The sequence below is a fragment of the Drosophila tropicalis genome, unplaced genomic scaffold (assembly GCF_018151085.1).
Source record: "Drosophila tropicalis isolate 14030-0801.00 unplaced genomic scaffold, ASM1815108v1 contig_662, whole genome shotgun sequence".
Classification (NCBI taxonomy): Eukaryota; Metazoa; Arthropoda; class Insecta; order Diptera; family Drosophilidae; genus Drosophila; species Drosophila tropicalis.
In genome coordinates, this window is record NW_027173144.1 from 25463 (window position 1) to 50175 (window position 24713).

Genomic DNA, 24713 nt, shown 5'->3' on the forward strand with positions numbered 1-24713 from the left:
TACTAATGCATTTTTTACTTTCTCAAAGGCATCGAGTTCGGCTTCACCGAATCGGATTTCAATCTTGCTTGAGACATTCTTTTTAGCTCTGCCATGTTCTCCTCTCAATAACGCCGTCAAGGGTCTAGCTAACTTAGCAAAATCTTTGATAAATCTTCTGTAATAACTAGCTAATCCCAGGAAGGACCTTAGTTGTTTTAGGTTCTTTGGTATGGGGAACTTTTTAATGGCTTGAATTTTCTCTGGATTGGTTTTAACTCCTTCCCTTGAGATAACTACGCCTAGGAAGTCAACACTGTGTCTTAGGAATTTGCATTTATCTACTTGGACCTTCATATTTGCTTTGGACAAGGTAGAAAATACTAGAGCTAGATGTCGGAAATGCTCTTCCTCAGATTTACTGAATATTATTATATCATCAATGTAGACATAGCAAATTTTTCCGATGAGGTCTCTCAAGATGTCATCGAGAGCTCTTTGGAATATTGATGGGGAATTTTTTAGACCAAAGGGGAGTCTTGTGAACTCGTATTTCCCTCCATTTACAGAAAATGCTGTTTTTTCAATATCAGATTCCTTAAGGGAAATCTGATGAAATCCGCTCTTTAGATCAAGAACAGAGAAATACTTATTGTTGCCCAACTGCGCAACCATTTCTCCGATTTCAGGGATAGGATACTTATCCGAAACTGTAACTGCATTGAGCTTTCTGTAATCAATGACCATCCTATATTTCTTATTCCCAAGGCTGTCGCTCTTTTTAGGGACTATCCATACAGGGGAATTATAGGGCGACCGTGAGGGTCGTATTATACCATCTCGTAGTAATTCTTGTAGCTGGTCTTCTACTACTTCTTTGAGAGAAGCTGGGTACGGATAATGTTTGGTGTAGACTGGAGTGTCTGTTGTCGTTCGGATTTCTCCTTGGACATTAGTAGCATAAGTCAACTTCTTATTTGGGTCTGCGAAAAGCGATTCGTACTCCTCTTGGAGTGCCTTTAACCCTAGTTTCTGCTGATTGGTGAGCTCCTCTGATTCGATCGTATGGACCTGATGAGCTCGCATCTGCTTTACTTTAACAACGTGAGAGTTGTTGACAAATAATAGATCTTTCCCTATATCAATAATGGCGTTTAATTCTCTTAGTGTGTCATTACCTAGAATCCCATGGAACGGATTCAAATTAGGTAATAAGAAGAAAGTTATAGGTTTGTTGGGTTCGTTAAATAAACCCAAATGGATATGGCTGGTGATTAGAATGCTACCACTTACGGTGTTCGCGTAAAACTTGTGTTCATTTGTTTTGACGTTTTTGGCTATTTCTGGTTGGACATAGTTTTTGTTGGAGCCGGTATCTATTAAGAAATTGTATGCGGTTCCGTCTTTGTCCCGGACAACAAAGTACGGCAAAGAGGAACACTTTAACCTAAAAAATTAACGGTGTCCTCAATTTGTGGCTGTTGAGGTTCCTGTGATTGTGATTTGGTTTCCTCTTTATTCTGCGGGACTAACTCTGAGTTGTCACCTTGTGAGGTAAAATATTCCTCCTGCTGTTGATATTCACGAACCTCAGAATATGGGACTAATTCGTAAAGGTCTTCTTGGCCTTGGTAAGCAGACTGATAATCGGACATATCGGAGTAATGCTCTTCTTGAGGCGGTATGGTGATATATTGTTCACCTGACATACCGGTTTCGATATGGAATTGCCTCTGAACTTTATTGGGAAAATTTCCGGTGGACTGGTTGACTCTTTTGAGAGCAAATTGTTGTGGTGAATTAGCGTTTGGCTTGTTCATGTAGTCAACTTTTTTTGTTAGAATAGAGCCGTCGACATCCATAGGAGTTGGTGCCGGCTGAGGCTTCGGAGCAAATGGCCTCGGTGGTGCATTGAAAAACATGGGGTTTTTCGTTTGAGGAAATTTATTTTGGGGAATGAACACGTTTTGCATTGGTTTTTGATTATAAAAGTTGTTGTTATTATAAGGTTTTGGTGGAATTGCCGGTATGTATGATTGTTGAGGTTGCAAGTAATTTTTTGCATAATGCGGGGGTTTTGGTCCTACTGGTGGACGAGTGTCACGATGGCTGATATTGTTCCTAGCCCTTTTATTGTCCAACATCTCGCACAGTTGCAATGCATGCCTCAGATCTCTGGGTTGAGCTAAGCTCATTCTGTCTGATAGATCTCCGTTAAGACCTCTGATGAAGGTATCTAGAGCCCTATCTCTGACCTGTTTTGCCATGGCTTCCATAGTCTCGGGAGTGTAACCCAATGTTTCGATTTGGTCTAGTATTAATGACATCTGTTGGTAAACGGCGAAGTAAAATTGATGAATGGATGCGCCTTTCTGGGTCATGGTGAATAGCTGATATTCTAGAGTGCTTAAATCTCGTTTGTCTGAGTACTCAGATAACAGACACTGAGAGATTGCACCCCAATGTAAAGCAGTGCGATATACTTTCAACAGTGTATTCGCATGGCCTGTAATTTTGCCTCGAATGGTTACCAGAATTGCAAAGTATTTGGGTGTTCCCTGAATGGGAGCATACAATTCCATCAAACGTGTGGCGGAAGCAAACCATGTTGAGAATTCTTCACGACTACCTGAGAATTTGTCAAGATTTTTTACGATATCTGGCACTTTGTCTAATTCATGCCAGTTATCCTGGACGCTAGCTGTCTGGTCCCTAAAGGGAATGTGTCCTGGCTGGGAAAAATTTAATTGTTTCACTATTTCCTGTAGCTGAGATGACAAAATTGTTTGGATAGCTACATCTAATCCTTGTATCGACAGTGCCTCTATTCTATTTACGGCTGCTGCACCTGAGGTGGATGCTGTCGGAGCATCGGAAGCTGCTGCCTGACTACCACCCTGCTGGAGGACTGCTGCTTTAACCCAGTTGTCATTAGTCATTTTGGAAAAAATATTTCGAACCAGGTTTCTTTCAAGGAAATAAGTGTTACGATATCGCGAATATTATGACGTCACGAACGATATAATGCCGCGAAAATTGGATTTTAGTTTATATTGACAAAGGTATAGCGGTATGTCCGCTAATCTTGGTGGAAATGGTTTTTGGTACTTAAATACTTAGTTTGTGGTATTATGCAAATTTTTCAATATTAGATGATTATTCTCTTTTTTTTCAAAATTATTTTTTTAAATCTTAATTTGTGGTATTATGCAAATTTTTCAATATTAAATAATTATTCTCTTTTTTTACAAAAAAATTTTTTTTTTAAATTTTGAATTATTTCTTTCCCTTTTTTTGGGATTACTTATTACTAGTTTCTTTTTCAATTTTTTGATTTTTTTTCTTGAGTGAGAAAAAAATTTAATTAAGGATTTTATAAATATTTTAGCTTGTGTTTTTCTTTTTTTCTTTTTAAATTTAAACTTTTGGTTTTGGTTCACAAAATTTTTTCTCACTGTGTTTACACAAATTCTTTTTTTCTTTTCTTGATTTTCTTTCACTTAGAATTATTTTGCTTAACTTACATTATTAATAACATCTTCGGTGCTTGTACTGATCGGCTTGTAGGAGGGCTCGCTTTTCCAACGTTGAAGGTACTAACGCTCCTGGGCAAACACGTTTGGGTTATCAGTTTTCCTCTGAACGGATCTTGGAGGAAATTGCAGCGATAAATTTGACCCTGTCTGATTCTTAGTGTAGTTCAATATATGTGTTTTTATTTCGTTGACACTTTAAGGCATTTAACGCGTTTTCTCGGTCACGACCACTGATATCTTTCACTAACACTCGATCAAGTTTTATTTAGCAGGGTCCCTGCTCGGGCGCCAATTAAACACTTCCTTCACTCACGGTATAAAAAAATATAATTTTTATTTAAAGTCACTTTACAATTACAACTTAATGATAACTGAAAGATTCTGACTGAGTGAATTCCGCGGAGCTAAAGCGAAGTTTTACCGGATGGTTTCGACTAAGGCTTAAGACTGATTTTCTATGATTTGATTATGTTGGATGAAGGCTTGGATAATTGACGTCGTCGCAGGCGGCGGCGTTGGCTGAGTCCAATAGTCCACTAAGAGCGTGGGACCATTCTTTGTTTACACAAGTGTTCAGGACCATTCTTTGTTTATTGCCGAAATTTGTGGGGTGATTCTGGGTATCAGGTTTGTTGTTTATCCTAACGATCGGACTGTTGCTGGGGATAGGCGATCATGCGACAAATTGGCATCTGACGATTGAGTGGGGTGACTTGTTGTTTATCCTAGCTATCGGACTGTTATTTGAGACAGGCGATCATGCGACAAATGGGCATGTGACGACTGGGTGGGGTTGACCAATGGGAATTGCTTGTGATGATGAAATAGGATCGGCCAATGGGCATGTGTTGACGGACTTGGGTTTTATGGTATTAGAAGTACTTGACTCCTACACACACACACCCAAAAAAAAAAAAAAAAAAAAAATGTTACTGAAATGCGCTGTCTCAAACTTCTTTGTTAAATGCATGTAGGAAATGAAGTGTCAGGCAGGCATAATCATGGCAATCGTTTGGTACCGAGTGAGCGAGACAGAACGACACGCAGCGGCCGTACCTATCTGGTCGACTCACTCATGAAAATAAAGCAGAAGCGTCGATCGGAAAGCACTCGCAATCGTACTCTCGCCTCGATCACATCGCACACCCAAATTTGTCGCTAAGGCCATTATAATAATTAATAAATATATGTATTCTTAACACAAAGAAACATTGTTAATAAATAATAAAAAGTTTAAATAAGGAAATCACATCCTTAAATAATATTGAATTAAATAACCAGGAATATTCCAATTCTACAAACTGGGGGCTCAACCGAGATTTCTGGCCCAAGACAATTAGTGAAAATCGTGTGTGTGTGTGTGTGTGAAGTTCGCAAATGAACAGAAAATTGTTAAAATTGCATGCATTAACGTGTAATATATATACAAAGTCAAGGTTGTTGGCGAACGAATTTCAAAAGACGCAACCACTACAAGTTCAAAAACTAGTGGAAGTTGGCGTGACTGTACGAGAGGCGACGAGTGGACGGTGAGACGGTGAGCGGTCGGACGACGCAAGAAGAGCGTCACCCAGAATTTTGGCGCCGTTTCGGCAAAAGTCGGCGGCTGAAGTTGAGAGCAGCTCGAGAAGGGTGGTGACTCGAGAGGAAAAGAGAAAGCAGACAGCGGACACGAAATTGATGAAAATTAGTGTTCACTGTGGAAGCAGACAGACGGAGAGAGCAGACAGCGGACACGAAGTTGATGATAACCAGTGTTCACTGTGGAAGCAGACAGACGGAGAGAGCAGACAGCGGACACGAAGTTGATGATAACGAAGTTGATGATAATTAGTGGTCACTGTGGAAGCAGACAGACGGAGAGAGCAGACAGAGGGCACGAAGTTGATGATAACCAGTGTTCACTGTGGAAGCAGACAGACGGAGAGAGCAGACAGAGAGCACGAAGTTGGTGATAACTAGTGTTCACTGTGGAAACGGAAAACCAAAGGAGAACAGAAAGCGGAGAACAGAAACCGTTACAAAAGCAGACGACGCCGACAAGACCAAACGAGAAGGCAGCAGACACGAAGTTGAGACAATTGGTGTGGAAGCAGACAAAGAGAGATCACGAGAACGAGTGGAAAACAGCCGAGTGAGTAGCGACAACAGAGTGAGTGGCAACAGAGAGCGAACCGAACAGTTGCTACAGAGATATTGAGTGGCTCCATAGAGCAGGACGACTATAGTTGGGTGAGCTGTTTAATTATTGTCTTGAGTGTGAGTTACTTTGCTTGCACAGCGAAACCAGACCGGTGGCAAAAATATCGACGAAATTGATGCGAGCTGCAGAGAGCACATTTCTAAGAATCGTCTGAATTAAACCATAACCTAACACAATTTGACCTACATTAACATAGTGTGTAAATCTTGTTAAGTCGTAACAAATTTGATTGATTAATACTACCTATATATTACTATACCAATCTTGTTAAGCAATATAACTGTAATTGAGTGAAATGGATCGAGGTGAGATTCTAACGTTGCGTATTGAGGAGTTGCGCACTAAATTGAGAGAGTTAGGGCTAGAGACTACAGGCCTTAAAGCAGAGCTGCAAACGCGTCTACTCGCTCACTACGATCTAATAGAAATTGAGAATGACGGGCAGGAGGCAGATTTCGCCTCGGCTAGAACAATTCGAGAAGTCCCGAACACAGATGGGCAAAGGTCATGGTTCACACTAAAAGATGTGGAGGGAAGCGTTTCAGAGTTTTGCGGTTTAGGTTCGATTGATGTTGTACAATGGATTAGGGAGCTAGAAGAATGCGCTTTAACCGTACAGTGGAGTCAGTTACAGCTTTTTGTGTATGCAAAACAATTGTTAAAGGGAGCTGCATTATCGTTTATACGTAGTAAGAGAGATATTTGTAGTTGGGAGTCCCTGAAAGTAGCTTTGAAAAACGAATTTAGAGTAAAGGTTTCATCAGCAGAAGTTCATAGAAGACTGAGCAATCGACAGTTAAAGAGAGGTGAGAACTTGTATGAGTTTTTGTATTCGTTAATGGAAATCGCAAAGCCAATCGATTTGGATGACGAAAGTTTAATCGAGTATTTCGTAGAAGGTATACCAGACATGAGAGCAAATAAGGCATTATTGTATCAGGCGAGAACAGTGGATGCGTTAAAAGTTCAAATAGAGACCTACTTAAAATCCTATGATCCTAGAAAGTCGTCAAAGAAAACAACATTCGAGTCATCTGTTCACAAGCAAGGTAGAGATAATAGAGAGAAAAATTCGACAACAAAAGATGATCGCAAATGTTTTAAGTGTGGTGATCCTTCACACATGATGAGAGACTGTAACAAGAAAACGTTTACTTGTTTTAAATGTGGCAAAACAGGCCATCGTTCGTTTGAATGTAAAGATAAAGATACCACCAAAGTTGAAAGCACCAATGTTGTAGATGATAAATTAATAAAAGCATCAGGTAAATTTACTGATTCGGGTTTGGAGTTGAAAGAAGTAACTTATAAATCGATTAAGTTCAACGGTCTAATTGATACAGGAGCAAATTTGAGTCTCATACGTAAAAGCGTGTTTGTTAAACTCGGAATTAAGTCACTAACTGGATATTCGAAGACTCTTACAGGCATTGGTGGAAGTCATGTGATGACCTTCGGTAGTTTTAGCATAACTGTCAAGATAGATGGCATTGAGATGGAAGTCGAGTTTCATATCGTTCCTGATGAAGACATGGCATATGAGGCAATTTTGGGTAGAACCATATTAGATCACGTCGATTTGGTTGTTACCAAGAAAGGTACAAAGTTTGTGAGCATCAACAGAAAAGAATCACTGTGTAACGCGAATAAATCTTGTGCTGAGTTGTTTGAGGAATTTGAAAGTATGTGTATGCACAGTGCAGAACAGAATAAATTGGAAATCAAGAGTGAATTGTCACATATCAGTGCAGAAATCGGTAGTGAAGTCAAGAAGTTGATTAATAGTTACAAACCTATTAGAAATACAAACACTCCTATAGAAATGAAGATTGTACTAACGGATGAGTTGCCAGTTTATCAGCATCCAAGGCGTCTAGCAGAGTCTGATCAGAAAATCGTTGATAGTATAGTACAAGAATGGTTAGAGGAGAAGATAATAAGGCCAAGTTTTTCCGAATATGCTTCGCCTGTTGTACTTGTAACAAAGAAGAATGGGAAAAAGCGTCTGTGCTGCGATTACAGAAAGCTAAATGAGAAAGTGGTCCGAGATAATTTTCCTATGCCACAGATGGACACCGTATTAGAAAAACTTCAAAGTGCGTTGGTTTACACTACTTTAGATCTAACAAACGGGTTTTTCCATGTTCCTGTTGAGGAAAAATCTCAGAAGTACACTGCATTCGTAACTCAGAATGGTCAGTATGAATTCCTGTACGTACCATTCGGAATTTCCAACTCTCCAGCAGTTTTTACCAGATTTATAATGGCAGTAATGAGAGAATCAGTAAAGAATGGAGATGCAGTGGTGTATATGGACGATATAATTATACCAAGTGTTAGCGTGAATGATGGTCTAATTAAACTTAAAAGGGTGTTGAAGATAGCTGCGGAAAATGGGTTGAGAATAAACTGGGAGAAATGTCAGATACTGCAGAGTAAAGTAAATTTTTTGGGCTATATAGTTGAAAATGGAAGTATTAAGCCAAGTAAGGAGAAGACTGATGCCGTTTCAAGATTCCCGATCCCACATGATAAGAAGTCAGTTCAACGATTTTTAGGGTTAACATCGTATTTCCGTAAATTTATCGAAGGATACGCAGTAACAGCTAAGCCCTTGACTGACATTTTGCGAAAGGACAACAAGTTTGAGTTTAAAGAATTGCAAATGGTAGCGTTTGAGCAATTGAAGTTAGCATTGATCAAAGGTCCTGTTTTAAAGCTATACAATCCTAAGCTAGAGACTGAAATTCACACTGATGCCTCGAAACACGGTTTCGGAGCTGCGCTTTTACAGAAAGATTCAGAAGATGGTTTATTCCATCCGGTACAATATATGAGTCGGAAAACTAAACCTTGCGAAGAGAAGTATGATTCATATGAACTTGAGGTTTTAGCAGTTATTGGAGCATTAATAAAGTGGCGTATATATGTGTTAGGATTGAGATTTAAGATTGTCACAGATTGTAATGCGTTCACGATGACAATGAAAAAGAAAGAGGTTCCGTTGCGTGTAGCACGTTGGGCAATGTACCTACAAGATTTCGATTATCAGATCGAACATCGTTCAGGTTCAAAGATGCGGCATGTGGATGCCTTGAGCCGTTTATCTTGTTTTCTGCTAACTGACACTATAACCCATAAATTAAGGGAAGCACAGTTGTCAGATGATTGGACTAAATTGATTAGGAGCTTAGTTCAACAGAAAGGATATGAAGATTTTTACATTGAAAACGAAATATTGTTAAAGGACCCTAATCGAGAACTTATTGTCGTTCCCTCGCAGATGGAAAAGGAAATAATACAGATTGCACATAAACAAGGACATTTTGGAGCTAGAAAGACTCAGGATATCGTAGAAAAATCGTATTATATTCCAAAATTAAAAGAGAAGGTAGTCCGTGTTGTTGAGTGTTGCGTGGAATGTCTTATTGTTAATGCCAAGACCGGCAAAAAGGAAGGATATTTGATGCCAATAAGTAAAGGAGATCAGCCATTGATGACATATCACATTGATCACGTTGGCCCGATGGAGGTCACAACAAAGCGTTACAATCATATACTTGTTATTGTTGATGGGTTCTCTAAGTTTGTATGGTTGTATCCGACTCGTGGAACAGGAGTCGAGGAAGTACTTAGTTCTCTTGAAAGGCAGGCCATAATTTTTGGTAACCCGATGAAAATAATTTCTGACAGGGGAGCAGCATTCACGTCCAATGCGTTTAAGGAATATTGTAACAGACAGGATATACAGCATTTACTGATAGCAACAGGTGTACCCCGTGGCAACGGCCAAGTAGAAAGGATGCATAAGATAATAGTTCCAATGATTTCAAAGTTAAGTCAAGAGAATGAGGGAAACTGGTACAAGTATGTAGGTCGTGTGCAACAATTTATTAATAATACTGCTCCAAGAAGTACAAGAGTTACACCTTTTAAGATTTTGACAGGAATAGAGATGCGTAGTCCTGATGATCCCAAAATGAGAAAGCTGATAACCGATTCGTTAATAGAAGAATTAGACTGTGGTCGTGATGAGATTAGAGCGGAGGCTCGAAAGAATATCGATGAAATACAGCAGGAAATGAAAAGAACGTTCGACAAAAACAGGAAATGTGAAAGAAAATACAATTTAAACGAGTTAGTGGCGATTAAACGTACGCAGTATGGGACAGGTCTAAAGTTGAGAGGTAAATACTTAGGACCATATAAAGTTACGAAGGTGAATAGGCACGGTCGATACGACGTCGAGAAGGTTGGCGACGGTGAAGGACCTTGTAAGACCTCAACAGTGGCTGAGTTCATGAAACCTTGGCTAGGATCATTCGGGTCGAATGACTTGTCAGGACAGCCGATTGTAGGAAATGAAGTGTCAGGCAGGCATAATCATGGCAATCGTTTGGTACCGAGTGAGCGAGACAGAACGACACGCAGCGGCCGTACCTATCTGGTCGACTCACTCATGAAAATAAAGCAGAAGCGTCGATCGGAAAGCACTCGCAATCGTACTCTCGCCTCGATCACATCGCACACCCAAATTTGTCGCTAAGGCCATTATAATAATTAATAAATATATGTATTCTTAACACAAAGAAACATTGTTAATAAATAATAAAAAAGTTTAAATAAGGAAATCACATCCTTAAATAATATTGAATTAAATAACCAGGAATATTCCTAATTTTTTATTCGGACCACCATTCGTATTTGTTTTTTCTTATACCCTTGCAAAGGTGACTACATTCATATTTGTGATGACATTGAAGATATGAGAAATATATATTATATATATATGTGCTTCGTTTCAAGTTTTTCCAAATTCAGATGTGTCTTGCCTTCAAAAAAAGAAAGACCCACTTTAAAACAAAATTATCCTCTAATTTGGTAGGTAAGCGATTCGAGAATGTATAGCGGGTAGAAATGCAGAGATAAAGAAGAGCTTACAAAAAAAAGAAAGGAAAGAAGAAAGAAATTTACAACAAGTCAATGTACTGGCTTCATCATGACGACGATGGTTTTGTTCAATTAAAAGTTTGTTGTGAGTTATTTCTGTTTATTTAATTTGCTTCTCCTGGAGTTTGGTTGGGTTAATCAGTGAGTCCAGGAGTGGAAAAGGAGTTGTTTAAGCCAAATGGAAACGCTTTAACGAATGTGACCGAAAAGTATGCACTAAAAATAGTTGAAGATAGTTACATATGCAGAGCACTTAGATGAAGAGTGTAAAATGTTACCATGTTAACAGACGGGTAAAGTCAGAACAGATGGCATCGTTTACATTGTTGACTCTCTCTATCTCTATCTCATCTCTCTCTCTCTCTCTCTCTCTCTCTCTCTCTCTTTATTTCTACAGCACACATTCTCCCTTTTTGTCTCTATCTCTTCGCTTACTAATTGCAATGTAAAGTGTTTAGACACAATTTGGCTGGGTCTTTGCTTCCATGTACTTGATGCCAGACACAAATGGCTCCAATTAAGTATGTGTGGGTTGTCCTGCTTATTCCTGACTTTTGCTATTCATTTTGAATCTCTCAAATGGACTGGAATAACAAACATGCAGCAATAAGCAAAAGTTGACCAAAATCATTTTAATGTATAATGATAATTTCCTTTTCAATTATAATCCCCATATCCAGACCCAGAACGATTTAAGGTTTCACCTATATACATACATAGATACGCACATGCAAATGTATACATATATACGTGTACATATATGTACATATGTATATGTGGTAGTTTTTGCGGTCATGGTCACAACGCTGTCATTTCCAATTAAAAAGGTCATGCCCGAAAAAAAAAAAAAAATTTACAACTGGAGATATAAAAATACTCGTAATTAATGCCCAGCCAACATATACAAACTATATTGCTGGCGATGGTGGATGTTGCTGCTGCTGCTGCTGTTGGCCGGTTGGTTGGTTGGTTGTCTGGTTGGCGTTGGGCTTTTCATGTTATTTAACCCATTTAACTCCTAATTAATACACTTCACACAAATTTATTTTAATTACATAAAATAAACCAAATATTTATGCATGTTTGTATGTAACATTCGACTGAAAACGCACGCACACTCACACACATGCTCATACACACACATACATTTCCACACATTCAGATATATTTCCCTGTTAATTACGCAGATGCTCACCAGCCGAGTCAGCCAGCCAGAGCGAACAAGTGAGTGAGTGAGTGAGAGAGCCAACTGTTTGTTTGGCTGTCAACATCATTTGGCAAGTTGTAAACAAAAAAAAAAAAAAAACATAAAATAAAAAATACAAACACACATATGTACATTCCACCAACCATAGTCCGATGTGTGTGTGTGTAAGTAAGAAAACTCCATCGCCAAATAAAATAAAATTTATTTGCGGTGCACGAGAGAACATAAAATAAATATTAAAAGCAAACCATTGCATACAGAATATTTCAATATAAAGTCCAAAAATAAAATTTTAAAATTTTGGCCTAATTCTTCATTTATTAAGACATTTTCTGAGACCTACAACATTTTAAAATCGATATAAAGTGGATTTTAATATGATTCATGAAAATCATTCTAATTTACTTGACATATTTATCTTGGTAAATTTCTATTTTACCTGTTTTGTATAAGCACAAATATTTCTCCTCCTGTTACCTTTTGGCTTTTGTAAGATAAGCTGGATTTATTTTTTGAATTATTTGAAGGTTTTTTTTTTTTGATGCACAGCTTCATACACACAACATCCACTCACTCTTAGAAAGGAAACGAAAAAAAAGTAGGAATTTGTACTGCTTGTAGCGTTATACTAACTAACAGAATGTAGACTAACATTGTATAATTTTGAAAAAAATAGGAAATGCGATTTCGAGATTCATTTTTTTTGTTTTGGTTCAGAAAATTTTCTTTGAATAATTTTTGTATCCGATTACTTTTTTTGTGGCGCCCCCTAGGCTCCTCTAGAGTTGGGATCAGGGAAGTTTAGGGGTAATCGAGGCGAAGAGAGGGGTCCAAAGAGGACTAAGGGATAGAGATTTAGCCAAGTATGTCGGCCCCCATGGGAATGACTTTTCTTTTCCAAATCATCTTCAACCAGTGCGGTCGCAAAAATTAAAGTCATAGTGAAAACTAATTTTTTTTCGGAAAAAGTCCGATTGTGAAGTTTGAATGGTGAATTCGAAGCAGTTTTATTCCTTCAGTGATTGATAGTGTTTTATTTCAAAATAAATGTAAGTCCAGCGCTATACAAACGCGCATATCAGTTTGAGTAAAGGAAGCAATTTTTATGAAAAATGTCTGTCTTTTAGGCACATGGGCAGTCTGATGAAGTAGATTTTCGAAAGGAAGTAATATTTCATTTTTAATCCGGTGCCAAGTCAAATGGTAAATAGTAAAAAAAATGCGCCTTTTAATGTGTGTAGTAAGAAAGTTTTGTTTTATATATAGAGTTGGCACCTAGTTCACAGACTAGATGCAATGGTCTAGGCCGGTCAGCCGACTAGAGAAAGGCTTATGAGGGACAAGCTGTCAAAACGGACCGAAGCCCCTGGAGCAGCAAACACAGAGTATTGGCCAGAAAAGATCTGAGACGGGCATGAAGAGTAAAACCAAAAATAAAGAGTATAAGATTCTCTAGACTAGAGGAGAGACTCCCCCCCGCCCTTACCTTGCAAGCAAACTCTGATAAGTAAAAGCTTTTCTTTTGTGATAACTATCAACCAGCGGAGCTTTCATATGTGTAGCCGCTTGGCTGGCGTTCCGCTTTGGTTATTTTATTTACTGGTGATCGTTGCATAGCCTTCAGCCAAGAAACTAAATATCTTCGCCAGGCCCTAATATTGCATGGGTTAAACTAATGTTGGGCGAAAATAATTAAATGCCTTTAATTTTTTTTTTCTCAGAAGTTTAACTTATGCTCAAAAGAAAAAAGGAATTCTTTTTCTTTATTTGAATTTTGATATACTTTTCCTATAAACATTGTCATATCTACATATCTATATTTATATCAAAATCTATAATTTTTAATTTTTGAAATGCTTTATATTATTCGTTACTTTTATTAAATATAAGTTTTTGAAATGAATTTAGGCTGAGACGTTTACAGGGGGGGGGAATCATGCAAAGTAAGTTAAGTTAAAAATTGGTTTGGCATAGGGATCGCTGGGTAATTTTTTTTCTTTGGATACAGCGATCATGGTAGGGTGGGCGAATTTGTTTTGGGCGTCACTGATATCAGACCCCTTCTTGTTCAGAAGTTGCGCCAGGAAATGCGGTATTTCTTTCCTTTTTCTCATTCTTATCTCTATTTTTTTTCTTTTGGCCAGTACCAAGCGTTAAACCGAGGATAAATTGTGTCAGTACGCGAATTCATTAATAAAATTCTAACTAGTAGAGCGGGTAGTCTATCCATTTCCCCCATCCCCCATTCCTCACCGACTAATTGAGCCGAAACCAGCGCGTACTACTGATAGATTCTACCAGATTCCAACAGCTCGCAGTAAAATTGTAGCAGGTTATATGTTACAATATGGTAACCATGTGTTACATACAGCCTGACTAGCAAAAATAGAGACATAGAAGGCATTATTAAATTAAATATCCGTCTTTATGTAAATAGACCACAACTCCGCCCTTATGGTTCAAATAATGAACAACGTCTATATGCTTAACTTGTACTATTTTCAGCTCGGTATTTATAAAATTTGGTATGTCGCAGGCTGATCAAGAATATACTTATATGCTTTACAATCCTTAGATCTTAGCGATCTATCAATGTCCTTCTGTCCGCTTGTCTATCAGTTTGTCGTCCATATGAACACCTAAATCTCATTAATCAAGTTTATTTCTTGTACAAAGAAATATTACATTCAGTAAAATGTCTTATTATCATCGTTTCTCATAATCCGGAATATAAACTTCCCTACTTTTTATTTGATTGTCTAGTAACCTATGACTTTAAAAGTCTCAATTTGTTTTAGCATAACTTAAGTCCAACACAAAAATATATTTAGTCTCTCTTCGTTGCTTCGTCGTACACAACAAACACAATAAAAAAAAAAAAAAAACATCCTTTTATATCTTTTACTCTTTTAGGTTAAGTATAAAGTGATAAATTAAAAACATTCCTTACACATTATATCATACGTTGAACATGGTGAGTATATCTCAACGATCTTAACCATTATGTAATTAACCTTGGAATGCATTCAGTGTGGCTTCTTCCTCTTCAATTATGGGATACTGGTCACATGGTTCTTAATAACTGAGCCAACCTGGGCTCGATAAAACTGGTTCTGAAAATATATATTTTGATACTAACTTATAGAAATTTTTTTATTTGGGAACTTTTTGGTATATATATAGCTATAATCAGTATCGATCGAAAGTGGCCACAGATGCAGTAGCTAAGGTAATTTTAAATATGCTAGTACACACTAGGGAGACACATACATTAAACGGTTAAACTAAGATTCATACAACCAAACACCTTTTATAGTTTAAATTATAGTTATATAGCATTTCGGATATAGTGTCCAGCTTGTAGCAATGACATTCAATTGCTTCTCAAACTGAGGACATTCAATGACATTTTCCATAAGAAAAAGTTTAGCTTGCTCCATTGCACATATTCAGCTTTTCCTTTTTCTTTCAATTTTATCTTTAATGTTTGAAGAATTTACATAAATTTTGCAAGCAAGTTGCAACTTTTCTACCCTCGAATTCGTTTTGCCGCCGAAAAAAAATTCGACAGCAACTTTAAACTTGTTGAGAACTGTTCGTCGTGTTGCCGTTTCTGTTCCCCACCCGTCTTCTTCCCCATTTCCTTAGCCGTTTTCATCTTCATCTGGTTCTTTTTATGTACTTTCTTTGGCCAACATGTCGCCTGCTTATTGACTGCCAAAAGCGCCATGCCGGCCCATTTGGGCCATCAACTAATGTTGTTTGCCAACTTTGTCTGCTCTTTCTCGTGCTTTCTCCGTGTCCCGTTACCCCTCTCTATGGTTTTGCATTTGGCTGTGTAAAAGTGTCGCAAGAAGCACTGTGGGCCCTCGGGCAACTTTATCTGCCATGTAAAAAACTAGTTTTTTCACCTCTCTCTAGCATTCTTTGTATTTGAAGTTATAGTTGCTTGCTGACACTTTTCGTTTCTACAATTTTATCTGCATTCTTCTTTCGTTTCTTTCTCGCTTCTTTTTAGCTTGACGTCACTTTTTCTTTAGCGCTTGACCGTCGAGCCTTCTCGGCAGGAACGCCTGTTAGGATCCACTTTCCAAACTTCCAAGTGTGCGTGTGTTCCCCTCGATGTTTTGGTTGGTTTTTCGGATTTCTCTTCTCTCTTCTTATATGTATGTATGTAGTTTGCCTTTTGTTGAAAAGTTTTTGCATAATTTGCTATGTGCCGAGCATTTTACTTCGTTTGAAAATTTTAATTTAAACTTTCCATTCCTAGTTTATTTACTAAAAACAAAAGCAATTAGTTTGGCATGAGTTAAGAGTGCGTTGTTTCATCAACTTAAGCCATATTAACGAGCTCTGTGAAAAATTATAAACACCAAGCAGCCGCCAGGAATAAAAAAGAAAAACACCAATAACGAAAACAAAATAGGTATACACGAAAAATCTCTGAGAAAAAGCGAAATGAGAAGAATAAGAAAATTGCAAGGCAAGTAACCGCCTAGCTGATATCCCATTCAGTTTTGTACAAGTATTGAAGGAAAATATGAAAAACAATTTTCAAAAGTGAGATATCAAAGGCCAGGTCTTTATTGTAATATAAATATTTAATACCGAACAACAGGTGCCCGCAAGAACCCTATGTACACTTATTTTAAAGGGTATCAGAAACAAATTAGAAAACACAAAGCGAGTGTAGTAGGGTATACAAAAGAGGTATAGGGCTTTAGGGTGGTGCCTGCAGTCTACAAAAAGAATGAGGGAGAAAATAGCAACAAAAAAAAAAAAATAACAGAAAAAATAAAATCAAAGCAGCACATACAGCAATACAAAGCAAAGTTGGTGGCGGCAGGAGAAACGAAACCCAGAGCTAAAACCTTCTTTCTCTCGCCGTTGCCGCATCTCTGGAGACTCTCGTAACGGAGTAAAGTGGCGAAATTAATTAGCCCCCAGTGCGGCAGCCTGATTACGCGCGAATACGCCGGAGAACGATGTTAAATCCCATTTCTTCTTCTCCGCATGCGTGCCAAGGACTAGGGACGACGGCGAGACCAGGGGAATGGACGAAGACAAAACGAAAAAAAAATAGCATAAATACATACATACATAGGTATCTGTATTATAACGCGAATTTATCTTTTTCGCTCTGATTACGCGAGTAATTTTAATTGCTTGTAACTTAATAACATGCTTAAAATGCACAACAAAAAAAAAAAAATTGGCAAGGCAAACGAAAAGTACATTGCTGGAAATTGTGGAAATTTTCTGTTTAAGAGCATTTGGAGAGAAGTCACACCTCGTGTCGGCTTTGCTGTGTCCGTATATGTACCTCAAGGGCCTCTGCATAGAATGAACAATTTCTGGTCAATCACAAACACAATCAGACTCATGAACACACACACAAACACGTTCGATTGAATTTATGGTCAATGTGCGTTTGTATATGGAGTATCTGCTCAATTGCTGGCCAAAGTCAGTGGAAACGGCATCTAATGCACCTTTTGACTATACGTACGGGATGACGATGAAAGCAATGTTGAAGTTAGGTGGAGTGAACTCACAGGAGGAGTGGAATCATTGATTAATATTTGAAATGCCTGGCAATATTGTTGCCATACGAGCTGCAATTGAACTTCCTTCCATTCCATTCTGCCCATTCTCTGTGACTGGTACTTAGCTTAGCTTGATTGATTCCTTGTTGCTGTACTGTTATTAACAATAATGAAAGGTTTTCAGCCATTCAAGTACAGGATTTCAAAACAGACAAATGGTAAGATGGAGAAAGAGATAGCAAAGAGAGGGAGTGTAAGAGCGTGGCTTTAGGTAATGTAGCAAGCAGCCTTTGTTGTGAGTTGGAAAAGCCAATGAAATGTGTGTGGAACAAACGGTTAAAGAGTCTTTGGATAAGGGCTATTGTACTGTTAGCAGCTCTGACAAACTATTCTTTCCTTTACAACTGCATTGCCCATAATTGCCGATGCAAGTAGCTAAAGAAACTTTCAAGAATTTTGAATAGAATGTCTTAAATTAGTTGGAGAAACATTTTTAATGTGATCGTTATTTTCTAGATTCATAACTTTAAGAGTCCATAGTTTCAATAGTGTACTAATGTTAAACACGAAATGGATTAATGTAGACTACTTTAACCGTAGTAGTTTAACCCTACTAGCTTAATTTTAGTAGTGCTAACTATTTCCTACACTATCATCTTTCGCCTTTTTTCAAAAATGATCAGTTTATTACTTATTAGTTTTTATATAGCTGAAAGTCACTTCTGGTTCGATTGTATTTTCTCAGAAAACTTCATCATGCTCTCATCGAAAAGTAGAGCTTCTTTTAGTAAACTTGTCAGAAACTCATCGTTTAAAGGAGAATTGATTTGATTTTACCGTTTTCCCCACTGACACACACTCACCCACACACACACACACACAAAGCATAGAAACCCTGCACCCACTCGATTGAGTCTCATGTGTGTTGACCGTCCTCGAACTGACAGGCTACGCAAAATAGGACATCCGCGACTAGAAAGCAAAAAAAAAAAGAGGACGAGAAAAACAGAAGAAAAAGAGAATGCTGATTGCGTTGAGATTTACGAGCTGCCTGCCAGACGTTATCATACAATAAGATTGATGGCCAATGAGTGGCAGTTGACACTTTTCGTTTCTACAATTTTATCTGCATTCTTCTTTCGTTTCTTTCTCGCTTCTTTTTAGCTTGACGTCACTTTTTCTTTAGCGCTTGACCGTCGAGCCTTCTCGGCAGGAACGCCTGTTAGGATCCACTTTCCAAACTTCCAAGTGTGCGTGTGTTCCCCTCGATGTTTTGGTTGGTTTTTCGGATTTCTCTTCTCTCTTCTTATATGTATGTATGTAGTTTGCCTTTTGTTGAAAAGTTTTTGCATAATTTGCTATGTGCCGAGCATTTTACTTCGTTTGAAAATTTTAATTTAAACTTTCCATTCCTAGTTTATTTACTAAAAACAAAAGCAATTAGTTTGGCATGAGTTAAGAGTGCGTTGTTTCATCAACTTAAGCCATATTAACGAGCTCTGTGAAAAATTATAAACACCAAGCAGCCGCCAGGAATAAAAAAGAAAAACACCAATAACGAAAACAAAATAGGTATACACGAAAAATCTCTGAGAAAAAGCGAAATGAGAAGAATAAGAAAATTGCAAGGCAAGTAACCGCCTAGCTGATATCCCATTCAGTTTTGTACAAGTATTGAAGGAAAATATGAAAAACAATTTTCAAAAGTGAGATATCAAAGGCCAGGTCTTTATTGTAATATAAATATTTAATACCGAACAACAGGTGCCCGCAAGAACCCTATGTACACTTATTTTAAAGGGTATCAGAAACAAATTAGAAAATACAAAGCGAGTGTAGTAGGGTATACAAAAGAGGTATAGGGCTTTAGGGTGGTGCCTGCAGTCTACAAAAAGAATGAGGGAGAAAATAGCAACAAAAAAAAAATAACAGAAAAAATAAAATCAAAGCAGCACATACAGCAATACAAAGCAAAGTTGGTGGCGGCAGGAGAAACGAAACCCAGAGCTAAAACCTTCTTTCTCTCGCCGTTGCCGCATCTCTGGAGACTCTCGTAACGGAGTAAAGTGGCGAAATTAATTAGGCCCCCAGTGCGGCAGCCTGATTACGCGCGAATACGCCGGAGAACGATGTTAAATCCCATTTCTTCTTCTCCGCATGCGTGCCAAGGACTAGGGACGACGGCGAGACCAGGGGAATGGACGAAGACAAAACGAAAAAAATAGCATAAATACATACATACATAGGTATCTGTATTATAACGTGAATTTATCTTTTTCGCTCTGATTACGCGAGTAATTTTAATTGCTTGTAACTTAATAACATGCTTAAAATGCACAACAAAAAAAAAAAAAATTGGCAAGGCAAACGAAAAGTACATTGCTGGAAATTGTGGAAATTTTCTGTTTAAGAGCATTTGGAGAGAAGTCACACCTCGTGTCGGCTTTGCTGTGTCCGTATATGTACCTCAAGGGCCTCTGCATAGAATGAACAATTTCTGGTCAATCACAAACACAATCAGACTCATGAACACACACACAAACACGTTCGATTGAATTTATGGTCAATGTGCGTTTGTATATGGAGTATCTGCTCAATTGCTGGCCAAAGTCAGTGGAAACGGCATCTAATGCACCTTTTGACTATACGTACGGGATGACGATGAAAGCAATGTTGAAGTTAGGTGGAGTGAACTCACAGGAGGAGTGGAATCATTGATTAATATTTGAAATGCCTGGCAATATTGTTGCCATACGAGCTGCAATTGAACTTCCTACCATTCCATTCTGCCCATTCTCTGTGACGGGTACTTAGCTTAGCTTGATTGATTCCTTGTTGCTGTACTGTTATTAGCAATAATGAAAGGTTTTCAGCCATTCAAATACAGGATTTCAAAACAGACAAATGGTAAGATGGAGAAAGAGATAGCAAAGAGAGGGAGTGTAAGAGCGTGGCTTTAGGTAATGTAGCAAGCAGCCTTTGTTGTGAGTTGGAAAAGCCAATGAAATGTGTGTGGAACAAACGGTTAAAGAGTTTTTGGATTGTAAACATTAGGAATATTTTAAATAAGCCCGCTCCTCGTCTCAGTGAATTTCCCCGATAACCGAATTTGGGCACACTCGCTTGTATATAGTCAATAAGACCGCATGTGCACTTAATTTGAAAAAATAAATAAAATCCGGAAATATAAAATCAATCCCAAGGGATTAATTACTTTAAAAAGTAGAGAGTTTACAAATCAGTTGTGGGGTTTGCCCTAAAGAACGTATTTTCATGAAATACACCGAGATTATTAAATTAAACAAAACCGCATTGTTTGAGTTGCTAGCGGCCAAGGAAGTACCTTGCGACAAAGAAGCGTCAATTTACCAATTGCGAGCATTGGGAAAAAAAGTCTTGGCACAGAATCAGTCTGGAGAGAGTGATGTACCCGAAGAGCAGGCAGTCAGCCCAGCAGTGTCTGCAAATGTGCTTGCCGGACAACTTGTGGATGTTGGTCTGGAGCCTCTTATTGAGCAGCGCGGCGTGGGAAACATTGAGCAGCCAAGTACACCGGATCAAGTGGGTGCTAACCAGTCGCCGACGATGTCTCGTGAGACCTCTGTAGGACCAGACGCGAACGTGCATGTTCGTGAAAGCGCACAAGCGAGCGAAACCGACGAATTGTCTTCGATTCTTAGTAGCATCGAATTGTATACAGCACGTAAAAACCTGGCGGAGCTAAAAACACGTGTTATGGAGCTGGAGGAGAACTTAGGCGGACCGGAATATAATTGGCGCATGAACTTGAAAGATGTCGAAACTACTGTACCTAAATTCTCTGGTGATGGTGATCTGTCCATTCACGTATGGATTCGTGAGCTGGAGAAAGCAGCAAGAGTGTATGTACTGAGTGATGCCCAATGTTGGTCGTTGGGCAACCGACTGCTGGAGGGATCTGCTAAAGCATACATGACATATGAAAAGACTACAACCTGGAGCGAGCTGAAGGATGCCCTTGTGAAGGTATTTGGCCTACAAATGACAAACTACGAGATTGCTAACCAGATGAGGGAAGCGCTCAATTGGCAAAGGAGAGTCACTCTTGCAGTATTTCATCATTATGCGAAATATTGCTCAGCAGGGCAATTTTGAAGACACCGATGTGGTCAAATACATTGTTGACGGACTACAAGATCGAACCGGATTGTCAGCTCCTTTGTATTATTGTACTTCTCTGAATGAATTGCGAGAGAAGATGATGCGTTTTCAATCAGTTCAGCCACCAGCCAAAAACTACGTTCCTCAGGCTCGTCAGACTTCAGACCGTTTGCAGGCCATTACGCCTGCTGCAAAGGATAAGAGATGTTTCAATTGCCGCCAGATTGGTCACTTAATGTTTGACTGTCCACGCCCGGAGAGACCAAAAGGAAGTTGCTATCGGTGCTTCAAAGTGGGCCATCAGTACCGGAATTGTCCAATGCGAGCCCAGATCGCCGCCATGAGCTCTAGTGAAGACCCGGACACCATTGATGATAAGTCATTTATTCAATTAGTAAGTTTAAGAATATCTTGTAAAGAGGGATGCACTGATGTTAATAATATTTTTGCCCTATTAGATTCCGGAAGCCCAGTTAGTTTTGCCAGTAGAGCGTTGATGCCGCATTTAGATTGCGATAAATTAGTTAAAAGTTCTTTTCATGGACTGAGCGGTGGCTCTATTCTGACTTTTGGAACAGTCAAATGTTTAGTTCTGTTTTGTAAAAAATATTATGAAATTCAATTTTTAGTTATTCCCGATAATATTATGCCGACGCAACTACTTCTTGGTAGAGACGCCTTGAATAAAATAGGTCTTAAGTTCTCATTGATTGAAAATATAAGAAAATATGAAAAGAATTCTGCATCATTAAAGAGTACCATTGCTTTTGTTTACAAATCCTTCTGTGCATCCCTGTTTACTAAATATCCTAAGCATAATACCATTAGTAATAACACCACTGATCTAGATAATAATTGTAATAACCCTAATGTAAACACGAATGCATCCCCGTTTCGAGAATGGCTAACAGAGTTGCAAACTGTTTGTGCAACGCTGTCAGATACCGGGAATACTACTGTTGGCAGTGAATTTGGATTAGGCGCGATGCGTGAGTGCCGAGACATTGTGCATGAGCATTACATTGACCGATTTTCAATTAATTACGGGTTGCCTAAATATATGATGAGAATATGTCTGACAGATACAACACCATTTCATAGTAGTCCTAGAAGGTTATCATATTATGAAAGAGGAATCGTTTCTAAAACGGTTAGTGAGTTGTTAGCCAATAATGTAATCCGACCAAGCAACTCCCCCTATGCGTCCGCCATCGTCCTAGTGCGAAAAAAGGATGGCAATATACGAATGTGCGTTGATTATCGAGGTTTAAATAAGAAGACTGTGAGGGATAATTTTCCATTGCCTTTGATAGAAGATTGCCTAGAATACCTGGAGAGCAAGACCGTTTTCTCCGTCATAGATTTGAAAAGTGGCTTTTACCATGTAGGCATGGAAGAGGATTCAATTAAATACACAGCATTCGTTACACCCGATGGGCAGTTCGAATATCTGAGAATGCCTTTTGGTCTAAAGAACGGACCAGCTGTATTTCAGAGATTTATATCGAACATACTTAGTGATATGATTAGAGATCGAGAACTTGTAGTATATATGGACGACATTATTCTTGCCACCCGCACCGTAGATCAGCATCTTAAGTTGTTAGCAAAACTGTTAGATCGTTTTATTCAGTACAATTTAGAGCTCAATTTGAAGAAAAGCATTTTCCTACAGAAGAGCATAGATTATTTAGGATATGAAGTCAGTGAAAAGGGAATTTTACCAAATAATACACATTTAAAAGCTATTCAAGAATACCCAGAACCACTTAACAGCAAAGCGTTACACTCGTGCTTAGGCTTATTCTCTTATTTTCGCAAATTTGTTCCGAATTTCTCCAGCATAGCTAAACCGTTAACTGAGTTGCTTAAACAAGGTGGTCCATTTCCGATGAACAAAACCGCTAAAAATGTATTTCTTACATTAAGATCCGCCTTATCCAGTCCGCCCGTATTAGCTATCTTTAACCCTAACTACGAAACTGAGTTGCATACTGACGCCAGTTCAAATGGCTTCGGTGACTCTTTGATGCAAAGACAGACTGATGGCAAAATGCATCCAGTCTCTTATTATTCCCGAAAGGCGACAGCCGCCGAGTCCCGTTATCATAGTTTTGAGCTTGAAACTTTGGCCATAATATATGCCGTGCGCCGATTTCGCGTTTATTTAGAACACAGACCATTTTTGATCGTTACCGATTGTAATTCATTGGTCCAAACCTTGAGTAAAAAATCAATAAATCCCCGCATTGCGCGGTGGTCGTTGGAATTGGAAAACTTTGATTATACCATTGCTCACAGACCCGGTTCAAACATGGGCCATGTAGATGCATTAAGTCGGCAAACCGAGTTGTTAGGGAATATTGTAGAAGGTGATTTTGATCCTTGCGATTTATTAGTGAAGAGAGACCAGAATGCCCCAATTGAACCTTGTGAACCGCATATTACTTTTGAGGAAAGTTGCGTAAAACCGTGTGAGATAGACCCGTGTGAGATAAAACCGTTTGAGACAAAACCGTGTGAGATAGACCTGTGTGAGAAAAACCCGTGTGAGAAAAACCCGTGTAAGATAGACCCGTTTGAGAAAAACCCGTGTAAGATAGACCCGTGTGAGATAAACCCGTATAAAAATAGAACCATGTGCTCCTTTAGGGAAGAATTATTTAGGACCGTTTGGGACAAACCCGTGTGTTCATTTAGCGAAGAGTTGTTTCAGACCGTGTGAGCTATGTTTAGAAAGAAGTCGGCTAAAACTGGTTAAGAATAAACCTTGCGTTTCTTTAAATGAAAGTTCTGTTGATCCGAGATTGAGTAACCAAATCGAAAGAAGTGACCAGCTCGATCGAAATGAGTCGGCAAACCTGGTTGGTGTAGTGGGTGCGTCTCCGCAAGATGTTGATTTATTATTGCAGTCAGAACAAATAAGAGATCCGGATATCCGTAAACTAAGAGAAAAGTTAGAAAAAGCCAATGATGTTGGATTTGAGTTAATAGATGGTATAGTGTACAAAAGAAATGCTAAGGAAAGACTGTGTTTGTATGCACCGGCTCGCATGCAAGGGGAATTAATAAGAAGGTGTCACGAGAAACTAGGTCACTTAGGCGTTGAGAAATGTGTAAACAATTTGAAAGAAAAGTACTGGTTCCCATTA

General features: G+C 38.6%; 1 long non-coding RNA gene across 1 annotated transcript; it reads left to right on the forward strand.

Annotated features, from left to right (window-relative positions):
• The first annotated feature begins 14737 nt into the window (after positions 1-14737).
• On the forward strand, positions 14738-15013 carry LOC137578716 (uncharacterized). Its single transcript, XR_011032752.1, has 2 exons — positions 14738-14849; positions 14906-15013. It is a non-coding gene; the product is annotated as an uncharacterized lncRNA (long non-coding RNA).
• Positions 15014-24713: the final 9700 nt, after the last annotated feature.